The sequence below is a fragment of the Pleurodeles waltl genome, chromosome 10 (assembly GCF_031143425.1).
Source record: "Pleurodeles waltl isolate 20211129_DDA chromosome 10, aPleWal1.hap1.20221129, whole genome shotgun sequence".
NCBI lineage: Eukaryota > Metazoa > Chordata > Amphibia > Caudata > Salamandridae > Pleurodeles > Pleurodeles waltl.
In genome coordinates, this window is record NC_090449.1 from 5021770 (window position 1) to 5038602 (window position 16833).

A 16833-nucleotide genomic window follows, 5' to 3' on the forward strand; every position below is an offset into this window, starting at 1 on the left:
TTATGATTTGAAAGTGTGCTGGGACCTTGCTAACCAGGCCCCAGCACCAGTGTTCTTTCCCTAAACTGTACCTTTGTCTCCACAATTGGCACAGCCCTGGCACACAGATAAGTCCGTTGTAAATGGTACCCCTGGTACCAAGGGCCCTGATGCCAGGGAAGGTCTCTAAGGGCTGCAGCATGTCTTATGCCACCCTAGGGACACCTCTCTCCGCACATGCACACTACTTCACAGCTTGTGTGTGCCGGTGGGGAGAAAATGACTAAGTCGACATGGCACTCCCCTCAGAGTGCCATGCCAACCTCACACTGCCTGTGGCATAGGTAAGTCACCCCTCTAGCAGGCCTTACAGCCCTGAGGCAGGGTGCACTATACCACAGGTGAGGGCATATGTACATGAGCACTGTGCCCCTACAGTGTCTAAGCAAAACCTTAGACATTGTAAATGCAGGGTAGCCATAAGAGTATATGGTCTGGGAGTTTGTCAAACATGAACTCCACAGTTCCATAATGGCTACACTGAAAACTGGGAAGTTTGGTATCAAACTTCTCAGCACAAAATGCACACTGATGCCAGTGTGCAATTTATTGTAAAAATACACCTAGAGGGCATCTTAGAGATGCCCCCTGAAAACATCCCCGACATTTAGTGTAGGCTGACCAGTTCCTGCCAGCCTGCCACACACCAGACATGTTGCTGGCCACATGGGGAGAGTGCCTGTGTCACTCTGTGGCCAGGAACAAAGCCTGTACTCGGTGGAGGTGCTTCTCACCTCCCCCTGCAGGAACTGTAACACCTGGCGGTGAGCCTCAAAGGCTCACCCCTTTTGTTACAGCACCCCAGGATATCCCAGCTAGTGGAGATGCCCGCCCCTCCGGCCACTGCCCCCACTTTTGGCGGCAAGGGTGGAGGAGATAATGAGAAAAACAAGGAGGAGTCACCCACCAGTCAGGACTGGGTGTCCTGAGCTGAGGTGACCCCTGCCTTGAGAAATCCTCTATCTTGAGTTTGGAGGATTCCCCCAATAGGATTAGGGATGTGCCCCCCTCCCCATAGGGAGAAGGCACAAAGAGGGTGTAGCCACCCTCAAGGACAGTAGCCATTGGCTACTGCCCTCCCAGACCTAAACACACCCCTAAATTCAGTATTTAGGGGCTCCCCAGATCCCAGGAAATCAGATTCCTGCAACCTGAAGAAAGATGAAGGACTGCTGCCCTACAAGCCTGCAGAGAAGGACGAACACGACAACTGATTTGGTCCCACTCCCTCCGGCCTGTCTCCAACTTCGAAAGCCTGCTCCACTGACGCATCCGACAGGGACCAGCGACCTCTGAAGCCTCAGAGGACTGCCCTGGACTACAGGACCAAGAAACTCCCATGAACAGCGGCCCTGTTCAAAACCAGCTACTTCTTTGCAACAAAGAAGCAACTTTCAAAGACTTCACGTTTCCCGCCGGAAGCCTGAGACTTCACACTCTGCACCCGACGCCCCCGGCTCGACCTGCAGAAAACAAACACCTCAGGGAGGACTCCCTGGCGACTGCGAGCCCATGAGTAACCAGAGATGACCCCCCTGAGCCCCCACAGCGACGCCTGCAGAGAGAAACCAAAGGCTCCCCCTGACCGCGACTGCTTGTAGCAAGGGACCCGACGCCTGGGGCCAACACTGCACCCGCAGCCCCTAGGACCTGAAGGAACCGAACTTCGACGCAGGAGTGACCCCCAGGCGACCCTCTGCCTAGACCAGGTGGTGGCTGCTCCAAGGACCATTGTTTCCTACCTGAAACCCGACGCCTGCTTTGCTCACTGCACCCGGCCGCTCCTGTGCCGCTGAGGGTGTACTTTGTGTGCCTTCTCATGTCCCCCCGGTGCTCTACAAAACCCCCCTGGTCTGCCCCCCAAGGACGCAGGTACTTACCTGCTGGCAGACTGGAACCGGAGCACCCCTGTTATCCAGTATTGGATCTTTCATAAATTCACATGCTTGAATCATCCCCGTCGTCGAAGTGGGAGTCCCACGGTACTTAAAATAGCAATAAATAATAAATATTTTTTTTTTGCCATAGGCTATAATGGAGCCAGAGCTTGCTCATATAGCCTATCCATGTCCTTTTGTGAAAGGACCCAAACCTGCCTGCTGTCCAATCAGGCACCAGCACCCTCTAGAACCTTCTCCAGAGAAGCTCCCTTCCTCAGATTTTCTACTGCACGTCGTGTGAAGGGAGTCTCCCTGAGCTCTGCTCAGTTTTTTCTTCTACTTCAGAGATTTTCTCTCAAGAAAGCTTCAAATATGTCAGATTCTTCTAGAAAAGGCCTTTTCCGCCCTTGCAAGACCTGTGGGAAGAAAAGGCTCCATGTGGATGACCCACATAAAGAATGTTTGTACTGTCTCTACCCACAACATCAGGTTAAGGACTGCAAAATATGTCGCACCTTCTCCACAAAGACCCTCAGAGACCGGGAGGGCAGACTCCTGACATGGTTACAGGCCAAATCCTGTACTTAAGGTGAGGAGAGTGGGTCAGAGAGGCCACATAAAAGGTCCAGATCTGAGGACCTAGGCCACATAGAGAAATCCAGGAAGAGGCAGAAATCTCATCATGGGAAGGGCTTACAGACTTCAGTCTCCTCTGAGCCTTCCTCTCCTCTTCAAAAGAAGGAGTCCTACCATCTATCTCCTTCTTCAGAGCCTTCCACTTCTGGAAAAATGACTCTGAAAATTAGAACAACGACGACAACACCGTCGACGACCGTGACGACGGTACCTACATCAACCGTCTCCACTTCATCGTCGACGAGACCGTCGTCAGCGTCGACGAACTTAACATCGACGGTAAGGGGTCCGATCCCTTCTCTCCAGACTCCATCGGCACCGTCGACGACTGCCCCGTCGACTATAACCTCAGCGACGCCATTCTCATTGGCGCTATCGCCATCGACGGGGTCAAAGAAACTACCGTCGACGACACTAACGCCGACGATACTACCATCGACGACACTACCGTCGACTAAACCATCGTCGGCGAGACCATCGTCGGCGAAACTATCGTCGGCGAAATCATTGTCGACGAAACCATTGTCGGCGACGCCACCGTCAACGAGACCACCGTCGACAGAAAAATCTGTACCATCCACGGCTGCATCAACTTTCACGCCATCGACAGCAGTGATGCCTAGTACACACGTTGAGGCCATTCCTACCTCTTCCAGGTCTCCAGCTCTCCGAGCCATGGTCAGCATCAGAAATCTACCTGCACAGGACGTTTATCCAACCGACACATCTCCAAACAAGGTGTCGGCTTTACTACCCAGTCATCTTCTTGACTGGGAGGAATCGGACGAAGGTCCTTTCGGAGATGCACATAGCCCTTCGCAGCTCCATGTCAAATACCAAGATGACGATGAAGAGAATGAGTATGAACAGTATCAACCATACTACTCTCATCAGGACCAATACTATGAAACACGGGAGCCTCAACACAGAGACACCGTACAAATGCCTTCCTCCTTAATTCAGGATTTACAATCCATGCTTCAGGATTATAGAAGAAGGTTTCCAGCGGAAGGTCAACCACCGGCGCTGGTCTCTACGGTGACGCCAGTTAATGCTCCTCCTCCTCCAGCTACTCCAAGATCAACATCACACTCGGTGTTAGCTGCACCCCCCAGAGATGAAGGTTCCACTTCAGGGGAAGAAGAACAAGAAGAAGGAGAAATTTCCACTCCACAACATCCTACCGAGGAATGGGATGATTATTTGGCCCCCACTCCTTCTCCACCACCTCCTCGCCCCTCTGATTCTCCGCCCGAGGACATAGGTGGTTTCCATAATCTTATGGACAGAGCCGCAGTACGTTTCCACCTACCAACATCTGTCTCCCAATCGGAATGTTTCCTACATGATTTCAAAGAACAATCACGGAAGTCGGTACGGTCCATTCCGATTATTGATTACATATGGAGCGAGGGCACAAAAATTATGTGAAATCCGGCTACGGTTCCTCCAGTTCCACAAAAACTGGATAAAAAATATAAGGCAACCCAAGATTCTCCGGCATGCCTTACTGGCCATCCAAAGCCTGATTCGGTCATCTCACAGGCTGCTCAAAGACGCTCCAAAAATCCATCAACGCCTATCTCCACTCCTCCAGACAAGGAAGGTCACAGACTGGATAATATAGGCAAGAGATTCTCCTCCATGTCTGCAATCACTGTCAGGGCAGCGAATTCATTAGCAATTTTAGGCCGATATGATTGTCAAATGTGGTCCGACATGCAACCTTTCCTGGACCTCATTCCAGAAAATAAGCAAGAAGAGGACATAGCCTCTACTGGTTTCCGCCAACTAGCGGATGCCGCTGTCTTACGACGACAAGGTTGGCTCAAGGCCACATCTTTCAGACCAGAAGTGCAGTCCCGAATTCTAGACATGCCTTACGATGGGGAATCTTTGTTTGGCAAACATGTGGATGACGCATTTCAAACCATTAAGACGGACACAGACACGGCCAAGTCCCTGGGTACCCTGCAGTACAGAAAGCAGCCCTTTCGAGGGGCTAGAGGGAGAGGTTTCACCTCATTTCGAGGTTCCTTTCATAGACAATACCAGCAATCCCAGTACAGGCCTTCATACCACCAGCAGTACAGGCAATCATCAACTGCCTCCTATACCAGACAAGGAGGGAAACGAAGGCAGGGTTCACAATCCAGAGATCAACCCAGAAAGCAATGATCTTCCACAGGCACCGGCTATGCTTCCTCAATGCCCGCAACATCAACAAATAGGAGCAAACATTTCCAACTTCATCCAAGAGTGGAAGAAGATAACATCGGACAAGTGGGTGCTGGATATAGTGACAAGAGGTCATACCCTGGAGTTCACACAAAAGCCACTGCTTCACCCACCAACATCAGGCAGCTCTCTCCACCTTCGTCTGCTTCAAGCGGAAGTCTTCAGCCTTCTGGCCAAAGGGGCTATAGAGGCAGTTCCTCTGCAGCAACGGGGTCTCGGATTCTACTCCTGTTTTTTCCTCATAAGGAAGAAGTCTGGAGAGTGGCGTCCTATATTAGACCTCAGGAAACTCAACAAGTTCCTTCGGAAACAATCCTTCAGGATGATCACACTGTCAGATATCTTGCACCTCTTGAATCCTGGAGATTTTATGACAACCTTAGATCTCCAGGACGCCTACCTCCACGTTCCAATACACCAAAAACATCGCAAATATCTACGTTTTACAGTAGCCGGTGCCCATTATCAATTCAGAGTCCTGCCATTTGGCCTCAGATCAGCTCCGAGAATTTTCACGAAATGCTTTGCCCCAGTCGCAGCCTTCCTCAGAAGCAAGGGTTTCCAGGTGTTCCCTTACCTGGACGACTGGCTCATAAAAGCTCCGTCATCTCTACTAGCCTCAAAAGCCACAGATGCCTGCCTAAGACTATTCAACAGTTTGGGTCTAACAGTGAACCTACAAAAGTCAGTCGTGTTTCCCGCACGCAGGAGAGTTTTCCTGGGAGCAGAATTGGACATTATCCAAAACAAGGCATATCTTACCCTAGCAAGGCAGCAGAAGCTGACCCAATTGGCTGTCACAATCTCCGCAAGAAAGTTCGTTTCAGTACGACTATTCAAATCGCTTCTGGGCATGATTTCCTCAGCCATAGTCCTAGTACCGCTGGCAAGACTCAAAATGAGGCCTCTACAAGAAGAACTACAACTTCAATGGACCCAATCACAAGGATCCTTCGACGATTTAATAACCATCACACCAAGGATTCGGCAGACGTTAGAATGGTGGTCTCACATCAACCACCTCTCCCACGGTCTAACCTTTCTGGCACCAATAGCAGATTTCGTTATCACCACGGACGCCTCCTTGGAAGGATGGGGAGGCCACTTACAGGACATGCGCATTCAAGGCAGATGGTCCATGCTCCAAAAAGAGATGCACATAAATCTGTTAGAACTGAAGGCGATTCATCTTACGCTCAAAGCTTTTCTGCCACGCATCGCAGGATCATCAGTGTTAGTCAGAACAGACAACACAAGCATGTTCTACATCAACAAGCAGGGAGGAACAAGATCCCTCTCCCTCTCAAGGGAAGCTCAGTCTCTCTGGAACTGGCTCACACGGAACAACGTCCGCCTCAGGGCAGAGCACCTGGCGGGGGTCAACAATGCTCTAGCGGACTCTCTCAGCAGGACAGACGACAACTGTCACGAGTGGGAACTCAACCAGACCATACTCGAGAGCATTTTCCAACGATGGGGTCGACCGATCCTAGACCTGTTCGCCACCAATCTGAACGCCAAATGCCAGTTTTACGCCAGTCGATACCCACTCCCGGGGTCGTGGGGAAATGCTCTTTTGATAAGATGGTCCGGGATCTTTGCATACGCTTTTCCCCCCATTCCACTGATTCCCAGACTCCTCAGGAAAATGAAGACCGGATGCTGCAAGATCATTCTCATAGCTCCCAAGTGGCCGAGGCAGTACTGGTACACGGAGCTCCTCCTCCGGCCAATAACCAATCCAGTCCGTCTTCCTTGCAACCACAATCTTCTATCGAAGAATCAGGGTCTCATCTTACATCCCGACCCAACTTCACTGCACTTGCATGCTTGGCTCCTGAGTTCAGAGAGTTCCAAGATATGAACATCGACCAAGAATGTAGGCTCATATTATCTAAAGCACGAGCAGAGAGCGTGAACAAGACATACAAATTAAAATGGAAGAGGTTCTGTGTTTGGTGTTCTCAGAACAATTTTCACCCATTTCAAATCAATCCTGAGCAAATTCTTCCTTACCTGCTCTCCCTTTCCAAAGCTGGTCTTTCCTATGCATCAGTCAAGATTCACCTAGCAGCTATAGCCTCTTACAGACGATCGGCTAACATGCCGTCTATTGGTTCAACCAGAGTCATCAAACAGTTTATGAAAGGGCTGTTCCTCACCTTTCCTCCGGTACGCTTACCTCCGCCAGAGTGGCACCTTAATATTGTTCTCTCCCAACTCATGAAAGCCCCTTTTGAACCCATCCATAGAGCTGAACTCAAGTACATCACCTGGAAAGTGTCAACCTTGCTCGCTCTCACCTCTACCAGAAGAGTCAGTGATATACAAGCGTTCACTACTAAGGAACCCTTTTTAGTCTTTTCTGAGGATTTTGTTATGCTCCGAACCAATCCCAGATATATTCCCAAAGTTCCATCTTCGTTCCACCTCAATGAACCTGTTATTCTGCGAACCTTTTTTCCAAACCCTACTACGATAGCAGAGAGAACTCTCCATTCTTTGGACATTAAACGATGCCTAAAATTTTACCTGCAAAGTACCAAGCACATCAGGAAATCAGACCAACTCCTAGTATCTTATTCTCTGGGACGTCAGGGAACAGGAGTAACCAAGGCCACTATAGCCCGATGGATTTCTTCAACAATCCAATTTTGTCACACCAAGGCAGGAAAACCATTGACTAGACGCCCGAGAGCCCACTCTACAAGAGCAGTCTCCACATCGGCTGCTTTGTTTCAAGGTATTGCCCTTGAAAAAATTTGCCAGGCTGCGACATGGAAGACCACACACTCCTTTACGCAGCACTATTGTTTGGAGTCATCACAAAGAACAGACTCTCTAGTAGGACAAGCTGTGCTACGCCATCTCTTTCATTAAGGTGAGACCTTTCCTTAGTTATAGTCATATGGTTTGAGATGCAACAACCATGTTTCTATAATGCTTCCAGGTGAATATGTAAAGTAAATGTATGTTCTTATGAATGTGTATGCAGATAGATGAATTTTATATATACACGTACTTTTATATATACACGTACTTAGAGTATCTGTATTCCTTCGTAACTCACGCTCAGAAATATATGAGTTTTCTATGATTGTTATTATTATTATGATTATTATTATTTATATTTGAGATAGAGGGTCTTCATGCTCGCACCCTCCACCCACGCTGGATACAATTTTTATCAACCATACTGCTGTCTATTCAGATTCAAGCATGTGAATTTATGAAAGATCCAATACTGGATAAGAAAACAAGTTACTTACCTGTAACTACAGTTATCCAGTATTGGTATCTTTCATAAATTCACATGCGACCCACCCGCCTCCCCTTTGATGCTCGCATTTCCTCTCAGGTTTTAATTTTTCACTCTCGTGCTGGAAAATCTGAGGAAGGGAGCTTCTCTGGAGAAGGTTCTAGAGGGTGCTGGTGCCTGATTGGACAGCAGGCAGGTTTGGGTCCTTTCACAAAAGGACATGGATAGGCTATATGAGCAAGCTCTGGCTCCATTATAGCCTATGGCAAAAAAAATATATTTATTATTTATTGCTATTTTATGTACCGTGGGACTCCCACTTCGACGACGGGGATGATTCAAGCATGTGAATTTATGAAAGATACCAATACTGGATAACTGTAGTTACAGGTAAGTAACTTGTTTTCTTCCCCATAGACGCCTATGTGTTTTGGGCACCTCTTTGACCTCTGCACCTGACCGGCCCTGAGCTGCTGGTGTGGTAACTTTGGGCTTGCCTTGAACCCCCAACAGTGGGCTGCCTATTCCCCAAACTTGATACTTGTAAGTGTTTTACTTACCTCCAAAACTAACCTTTACTTACCTCCCCCAGGAACTGTTGATTTTTGCAGTGTCCACTTTGAAAATAGCTTATTGCCATTTTTACAAAGACTGTACATGATATTGTTTTCATTCAAAGTTCCTAAAGTATCTAAGTTAAGTACCTTACATTTAAAGTATTAACTGTAAATCTTGAACCTGTGGTTCGTAAAATAATCTAAGAAAATATATTTTTCAATATAAAAACCTATGGGCCTGGAGTAAGTCTTTGAGTGTGTGTTCCTCATTTATTGTCTGTGTGTGTACAACAAATGCTTAACACTACCCTCTGATAAGCCTACTGCTCGACCACACTACCACAAAATAGAGCATTGGAATTATCTACTTTTTCCATTATCTTACCTCTAAGGGGAACCCTTGGACTCTGTGCACACTATTTCTTACTTTGAAACAGTATATACAGAGCCAACTTCCTACAGCTACATATCTTAACAAATGTGTGTGTGCCTATTATATTCCTAACAACAAAATGCCCAAGTCAAGTTAAAGTTTTAAAAGAGCCTAAAACATAAACTGCAGGATAAATTAACCTCTGTAACTTTTACAGAGTATAAGAGGACGCCCTAAGCAGGCCCTTGGAGACTTATAGTGAGGGGCAAGGTAAGTTAGGTTCTGTTGATAATGGAGCAGCCACAAAGCTCCGGCTGGACATAGAGCACTGGGGATAGATGGATGTTTTACCTGCTGGGACTCTGTGTGCATCGGATGTAGATTCTGACAGACCCTTGCTGATGGAGAACTGGATGCTCACTGGACCTTACGGCTCGTTTGTCTGTGTCTCAGAAATTTCAGTCACTGAAATAGGATGTATTATATTGCATGGCTGTGCGACTTAACTGTGTAATGCACCTACTAACCCCTTAAGGACCAGTTTGTTTTGTTTGTTAATCCATGTAGCTCACTCCTAGGTAGCTGAGTCTCTGAGCAGCAAGGCTTACACAAAGGAACAAGAGTAAGGCATTCGAACAGCACAAAAACAACTGAAAAAGAAATAAGCGAGACGCTTTGAAATCTGTCTCTGATGTGTAAAAATAGACTGTATTTTTCTGTATTTTTAAACAACACAACATAAAAAAATCCATTGGAATATTTCAGAGATATAGATTCTACAAGATACATGCACTTTTAACTCAGGAACAAACAAGCATTGGCTAAGTCAACAAATTTGACACAGAACCTTTTTAAGCAAAACCATTTTGCTAGTTCTATTGCGATCAGTTAGAGTTACTTTGGGTGACCAACTCCAACAAAAAGCCAGTCAGGGGGGTGAGTTAGGACTTCCGAAGCAATTACCTCAGCAGGTGAAATAGTCTTCAGTCAGTTCCAGGCACTTTTATCATTTGCTGTAAGTTCCTATGAAGTGGTCCTGATGCAAGGGATAAATGGATACAGGAAGCCAAAGATGCTCAAGGATGCTGTGGATGTGATTCGGTCGAAGGGGGGTTTCCTGCGGTTTTCCTCAGTCCGTGGAGGGAGCAAGACAGTCCTGGTCCCAGGGTTGACATCCCTTGAATTCCTGGTAGAAGTACAGTTGCCACTGGGCTACCGGTCACCCAGTATGACAGTCACAGCCAGATCCTTCCCTAGGTGATAACTCATGTTCTCACCATCCACTCTGGCTCTCCATCTGACCCCTGCCCTCATCACATCCTCAACAAAGCAAGCTCTGTCATCGCACCCCAACTACGGAAGATCATCAACAGCTCCTTCAAGTCCGCCACCTTCCTGGAGAGCTGGAAACACGCTGAGATCAACGCCCACCTCAAAAAACCCAAGGCGGACCCAAAGGACCTCAAGAATGTCCGGCCTATCTCCCTGCTCCCCTTCCCAGCAAAAGTCACAGAGAAGGCTGTCAACAGACAACTAACCCGCTTCCTCAAGGAGAACTGCACCCTGGACCCTTCCCAATTCGGATTCCGCAGCAACCACAGGCACCGAAACCGCCCTCATCGCCGCCACCGACGACATCAGAACCATACTGGACAACTGCAAAACCGCGGCCCTCATCCTCCTGGACCTCTCGGCCGCGTTCGACACCGTCTGCCACCACACCCTATGCTCACGCCTCAGCAATGCAGGAATCTGCAACAGAGCCCTGGACTGGGTCACCTCCTATCTCACTGCAGAACCCAGAGAGTCTGCCTCCCCCCATTCCGCTCAGAGGCCACCAAAATCATCTGCAGCATACCACCAGGGTTCGTCCCTCAGCATGACCCTCTTCAACCTCTACATGGCCCGCTCGCTAACATTGCCCGATCCCACAACCTCAACATCATCTCATACGCTGACGACACCCAGCTGATTCTCTCTCTCACCAAGGACTCCACCAAGACCAACCTCCATGAAGTAATGAACGCAATTGCCGAATGGATGAAGAGCAGCTGCATCAAACTCAATTCCGACAATACGGAAGTCCTCATCTTCGGTTCCACCCCCTCCGCATGGGATGACTCCTGGTAGCCTGCCACTCTCGGAGCCGCTCCAACTCCTACCGACCACGCACGCAACCTAGGATTCATCTTGGACTCCTCATTATCCACGACCCAGCAAGTCAACGCCATCTTCTTCTCCTGCTTCAACACCCTCCACATGCTCCGAAAGATCTACAAATGGATACCCACTGAAACCAGAAGAACAGTCACCCAAGCCCAAGCAGCAAACTGGACTACGGCAATGCCCTCTACGCAGGAACCACAGCCAAACTCCAGAAGAAGCTGCAACGCATCCAGAACGCCTCCGCACGCCTCATCCTGGACATCCCCCGCCACTGCCACAACAAAGGCCACTAGAAAACCTGCACTGGCTCCAAGTCAACAAGACAATCACCTTCAAACTCCTCACCCACGCTCACAAAGCACTGCACAACACCAGACCAGAATACCCCAACCGACGGCTCTCCTTCTACACTCCAACCCGGCATCACCGCTCCGCGGACCTCGCCCTCGCAAAAATTCCACGCATCCGCAGAACTACAACATTCTCGCACCTCACCGCCAAAACATGGAACACTCTTCCCACCCACTTGCGCCAGACTAAAGAAAAGTCCTCCTTACCTTCAGGAAACTTCTCAAGACCTGGCTGTTCAAGCAAAAGCAGCACCCCCCCCCCCACCTTCTCAGTGCCTTGAGACCCTCATGGGTGAGTAGTGCTCTTTACAAATTCCTGATTGATTGATTCTCTCGTAGGGGATTTATATTTATAGTCATAAGCACCGAATGGTCCCACCCATGTGTGGGGACCCCGGAGCACTTCTTCACAAAATATTTTCTTAGGTGCAGATATTCGCCTTTCTTCGAGAAGGCCTGCAGAGTCACTCAAGAGAGAAAATGATTATGCAGCCTATAAGAACAGGCGACAATGGCCCAATTCTTCATCTTTATTTTAAAAAATGGGATACAACATTATGGCCCTCATTAGGACCATGGCGGTATATACCGCCTACCTCCGCGGCGACGGCCACCAAAACACTGTCGCCACAGCTACCAGCCACCCGCCGTATCATGACCATAGCCGGATTTCCGCCAGAAGGATGGCGGTAAGGTGGCGCCAGTAGACCGCCGCAGGCCGTATTAGGAGAATTAATACGGCCTGGTGGTGTTCTGCTGGCGGACGCTCCCCGTCCCGCCTCCTGCCAGAGGACCCCGTGGAACCAGGTAAGTGGGTGCTCTGATGGGGGGGGGGTGTTGTGGTGTGGTGTGTGTGGGGGGGGGAGGCCGATGTGTATGTCTGTGCGTGCGTGTATGCGGGTGTGTGTTGCGTTTTGTGTGTGTGCATGTTTGGGGGTGTGAGTGCGTGTATGTTGTGTTGTGTGAATGCGTGTCAGCGTGTATGTATGTAAGTGTGTGGATGTGTGTGTGAATGGATGTATGCATGCGTGGATGAATGTTGGAATGAGTGTGTGTATACATGTGTGAAGGGAGGGGCGTGTATGAAGGGGGGTCTGGAGAGGAAGGAGGGGTGGGGGGGAAACCTGAGGAAGGGGCGGGAAAGACCCCCCCATCAGTGACAGGAAAGGATTCCCTGTCAGTGATAGTGCCTACTGCCATGGTTTTCATAGCGGTAAGGATCCCATGGCAGTAGACGGGGTCATAATCCTGCAGGCGGGCAAGTGAAGTCTCCAGCCCGGCGGTCTTACTCGACGATCTCAGCGTCCACATTGACAACACTAACAATGCCAACTTCACCACCCTTCTAGAGAACATGAACAACATCGGCTTCACCCAAGTCATCACCAAACCCATGCATAAAGCAGGGGACAGACTTGACTCCATCTTCACCTCCTGCGACAGAATCAAATTCAGCCATGTCACAGAACATTCTTGGTCCGACCACTCCATCATTCACTTCATCATCTCCAGGGCACAGTATATCATCACCAGACACCACAGCTCGACCCACCACAGCTGGGGAAAGTAACAGAAACACTGGACCCATGCCTCAGCACCACCCAACCCAAAGACTCATCAGACCTAGAACAGGCCGTCCTGAGCTCTCCATCAGGATCACCAAATGTGCCAACACAGTTGCCCCAAGGAAACCAGCGAGAACCAAGAAAACCCCAAGACATGCCCGCTGGTACACCCCTGAGCACAGAACCAGCAAGTGCAACTGCTACTAACTCAAGAAACAATGGCGCTCCACCAGGGACCCCTCTAACAGGGCCGCCCGCAAAGCAGCCCTCACCAACTACCACCTGCTCATAAAAAAAGCCAAGAGAGCAGCCATTACAGCCTGCATTGACAGAGCAGCCAACCACTTGAAATAACTATTCAGAATTGTCAAGGAATACTGCAACCCTGCAGCCACAGAGAACACAATCCACCCCTCCCAAAAACTCTGCAACACCCTCTTGGACTACTTCCACAGCAACATTGCCACCATACACAACAACTTTGACCCCAAGCCACAGTTGTCAACCTCATCAGCTTCTGTCAACCAACGCACACCAGATGCATGATGACCACATGGACCCAGCTCACTGCACAAACCATCACAACCCTCATATCGTTCATCCATCCCAGAGTATCCACCAACACATGCCCTCACCATTTTTTCAACCTTGGATCCAACCAAATCAGCATAAAACTCCCCAGCATCCTCAGCACCTCCATCACCGTGGCAGCCTTCCTAAAGAAACCCTACTACGATCCCAGCAAACTTTAAAATTATCAACCCATCTCACTGCTCTGGTACCCTGCTAAAGCTCTTAAGAAGACCATTAACCAACAGCTTACTGAATACCTGAAACAAAACTGCCTGCTCAACATCTTCCAATCAGGATTCCAAGCCAACCACAGCACGGAAACCAAAATGATCACAGCCACAGAGGATATAAAAGCCCTTCTCGACTGCGGGGAGACTGCAGCCCTGATCCTCCTCAACCTCTCAGTGGCATTTGACACTGTATCTCACCACACCCTGAAGAACACCCTGAAGTGGATTGCCTCCTTCTTTACAGGACGTAGGCAGCGCATCCAGCTACCGCCCTTTGCCTCCAAAACCAAGGACTTCGTATGCAGAATACACCAAGGATCTTCCCTTAGCCCCACACTATTCAAAGCCTACATGACCCCCCTTGCAGACATCGTCAACTCCATGACCAATGTAACCAACTAGATGAGAGCCAGTTGCCTTAAGCTCAGCTCTGACTAGACAGAAGTACTGGTCTTTGGTAGAAATGCATACGGGACCACAGCTGGTGTCCAGCTGAACTCAAACCCACACCATTGCCTACAGACCATGCATGCAGCCTCTGCATCATACTCGACGGCAAACTGACCATGAAGCAACAAGTCAACGCAGTCACCGCCTCCTGTTCCCACACCCTCCACATGCGCTGCAATTCTTCAGGTGGATCCCAATCAACACCAGAAAAAACATCACCCAAGCCCTCATTGCCAGCTGCCTCAACTACAGCAACGCACTCTACTCTGGCATATCAGCCTATCTCCTCAAAAGACTCCAGCCAGGTCCATCCTGGATCTTCCCAGACAAACCCACATTACCCCCACCTCAGAAACCCTCCACTGGCTCCCCATCAAGAAGAGATGCTTGTTCAAGATCCTCACGCATGCCTACAAGGCCCTACATGAACAAGGACCGTCCTACACCAACCAATGACTGAACTTCCATCAACCCACCATACACCTGTGATTCTCCACGTGAGTCCACGCGCATACCCCCTGCATCTGTCCCACTGCTCCCACCCTCACAGACTACCCCCAGGGGTGACAGTGCTGCACTTCACAAATACTGACTGATTGATTGAATGAGTGATTTCTCCCCCTTCCCCTAACCTCCACCCACCAAAAACCACAGGATTTAAACGGTGTTGGGATTGCCACGAGCAGATGTCAGTGACGTGCTGCCACAAGGTTTTTCTTTGGTATTGTAGTTCCAGACATGAGTTGACATTCTGTGGCAAGTGCGTGAATCCCGAGGCGACCACTGTTTCTTGCACACTTTCACCAGATCTGTAAAAAAAAGCAGAACAGGAGGCCTAGCTTTCTCCCACATCGCACCCAAAACATGGAACAACCTCCCTCTCTCTTCTTGAATTCTCCTGAACCAGAAGTTTCATCCCTTTAGAGGCTTTGTAAGAGGTTGGCAGCTGAGGCAATGCCCAACCTTGCCTCAACAATAACAAGCTTTTCGAGGCTGAGGTATCCAGCCCCCAGTGTCCAGTCCTCATGGGCAGCGTTCTACCCTTTCCCCTCCCACAGCTGCTGCACAACCACTTTAAATTGCCCTCAGTGCCACACAGTTGTCGAGTAGGAGGTTGCATGACCATTCACTGCTCCAGGTGGAGGAGCATGAAATCCGACCAGTCAGTGCTCCAAACTGTGCAGAATGGGTACTCCCTCCTTTTTCTTTCAACCCTCCGGGCATGTCTCTAACAAAGCAATGCCTCCCAGAGGACCATTGTCAATGCTCTAAGGAGACGTTCAGGCTCTCGTGGCCAAGGGATCTACAGAGAGTGTGCCGACATCAGAAATCGGAACTGGTTGTTACTCCTGTTACTTTGGTGCCAAAAAAAGATGGAGGTCTCTGCCCCATCCTCGATCTTTGGCTCTGAACTTCTTCCTTCTGAAGGACAGATTTAGGATGTTCACCTTGGCCAAAGTCTTGTTTACCTTGGATCCAGAAGACTAGATGGTGGCATTGTATCTGCAGCACGCCTGTTTTCACCCTCCCATCCTGCAGTTCCACAAACGCTACCTGCAGTTTCAGGTAGGCCAAGATCACTTTAAATTCTTGGTGTTCTCCATTGGCTTTACATGTGCATCCCAGGTGTTCACAAATGTGATGGTGGTGGTCTCTGTCCATCTGCAAAGATTGGGCATACCAGTCTTCCCATATCTTGATGGCTGGCTACTTAAGGTGGGCTTACCTCAAACATTTGTAAGCCACCTCCAGATGACAGCTGATCTGTTGAGATCCCTGTTTTTTTAAAATTAATGTCTCAAAGTCACGCCGATTCCTTCAAAGTGGGTCCCCCTCATTGGAACCATTCTGGACACGGTGCTCTTCCGAGACTTCCCTCTGCCTTAATGAGGCCTGGACATTCGGGCAGTGATCCAGATGTTTCAACCTTTGACCTGGGTGTTAGTGAAAGCAGACCTGAGGCTTCTTGTCCTCCTGAATCCTGTTTTTGTGAACCACACCAGACGGCACATGCAAGACCTGCAGTGGGATCTGAAGTCTCGGTGGGCTCAGTCCCAAAGAAATCTTTTGGATTTCATTCAGGTGTCGGAGCAGACTGCAGGAGATCTTCAGTGGTGGCTACTTGACTGCAATTAGACCAGTGGCGGACCCCTCTCCAAGTGCCACCCAGAATTTCCCCTTTTATGCTACCTTTAGAGATGTTCTGTCATTCGCTGCATCGTGCTGAGCAACCACATACAGTCATGCATACCTCAGTTACACATCAACAGGGTTCATTCGCCCTTTCATATTCTGTGGTATGGAATAACCAAAATAGAGAAAATGTAACTCACTTTGCTCATCAATTCTGTAACGTCTCACCATTAGTGAGCACTGCAAACTCTGTAAAGAAAAAATAATATGGACTATCTCACAAGCTCATAACAGCTGAGTTTACCAGTTTGACCAGTATTTCTTCAGTGTGTGACCACAGGGTCCGACCACCACTTAATACCCTATGGGGTGCAGAAGGCCCCA

At 49.1% G+C, this 16833-nt stretch overlaps 1 protein-coding gene across 1 annotated transcript in view; it reads left to right on the forward strand.

Moving 5' to 3' along the window:
• The window catches only part of CACNA1F (calcium voltage-gated channel subunit alpha1 F), a 1139147-nt gene that overhangs the window by 1033283 nt on the left and 89031 nt on the right, over positions 1 to 16833 (forward strand). The gene's annotated exons all lie outside the window — the stretch shown is intronic.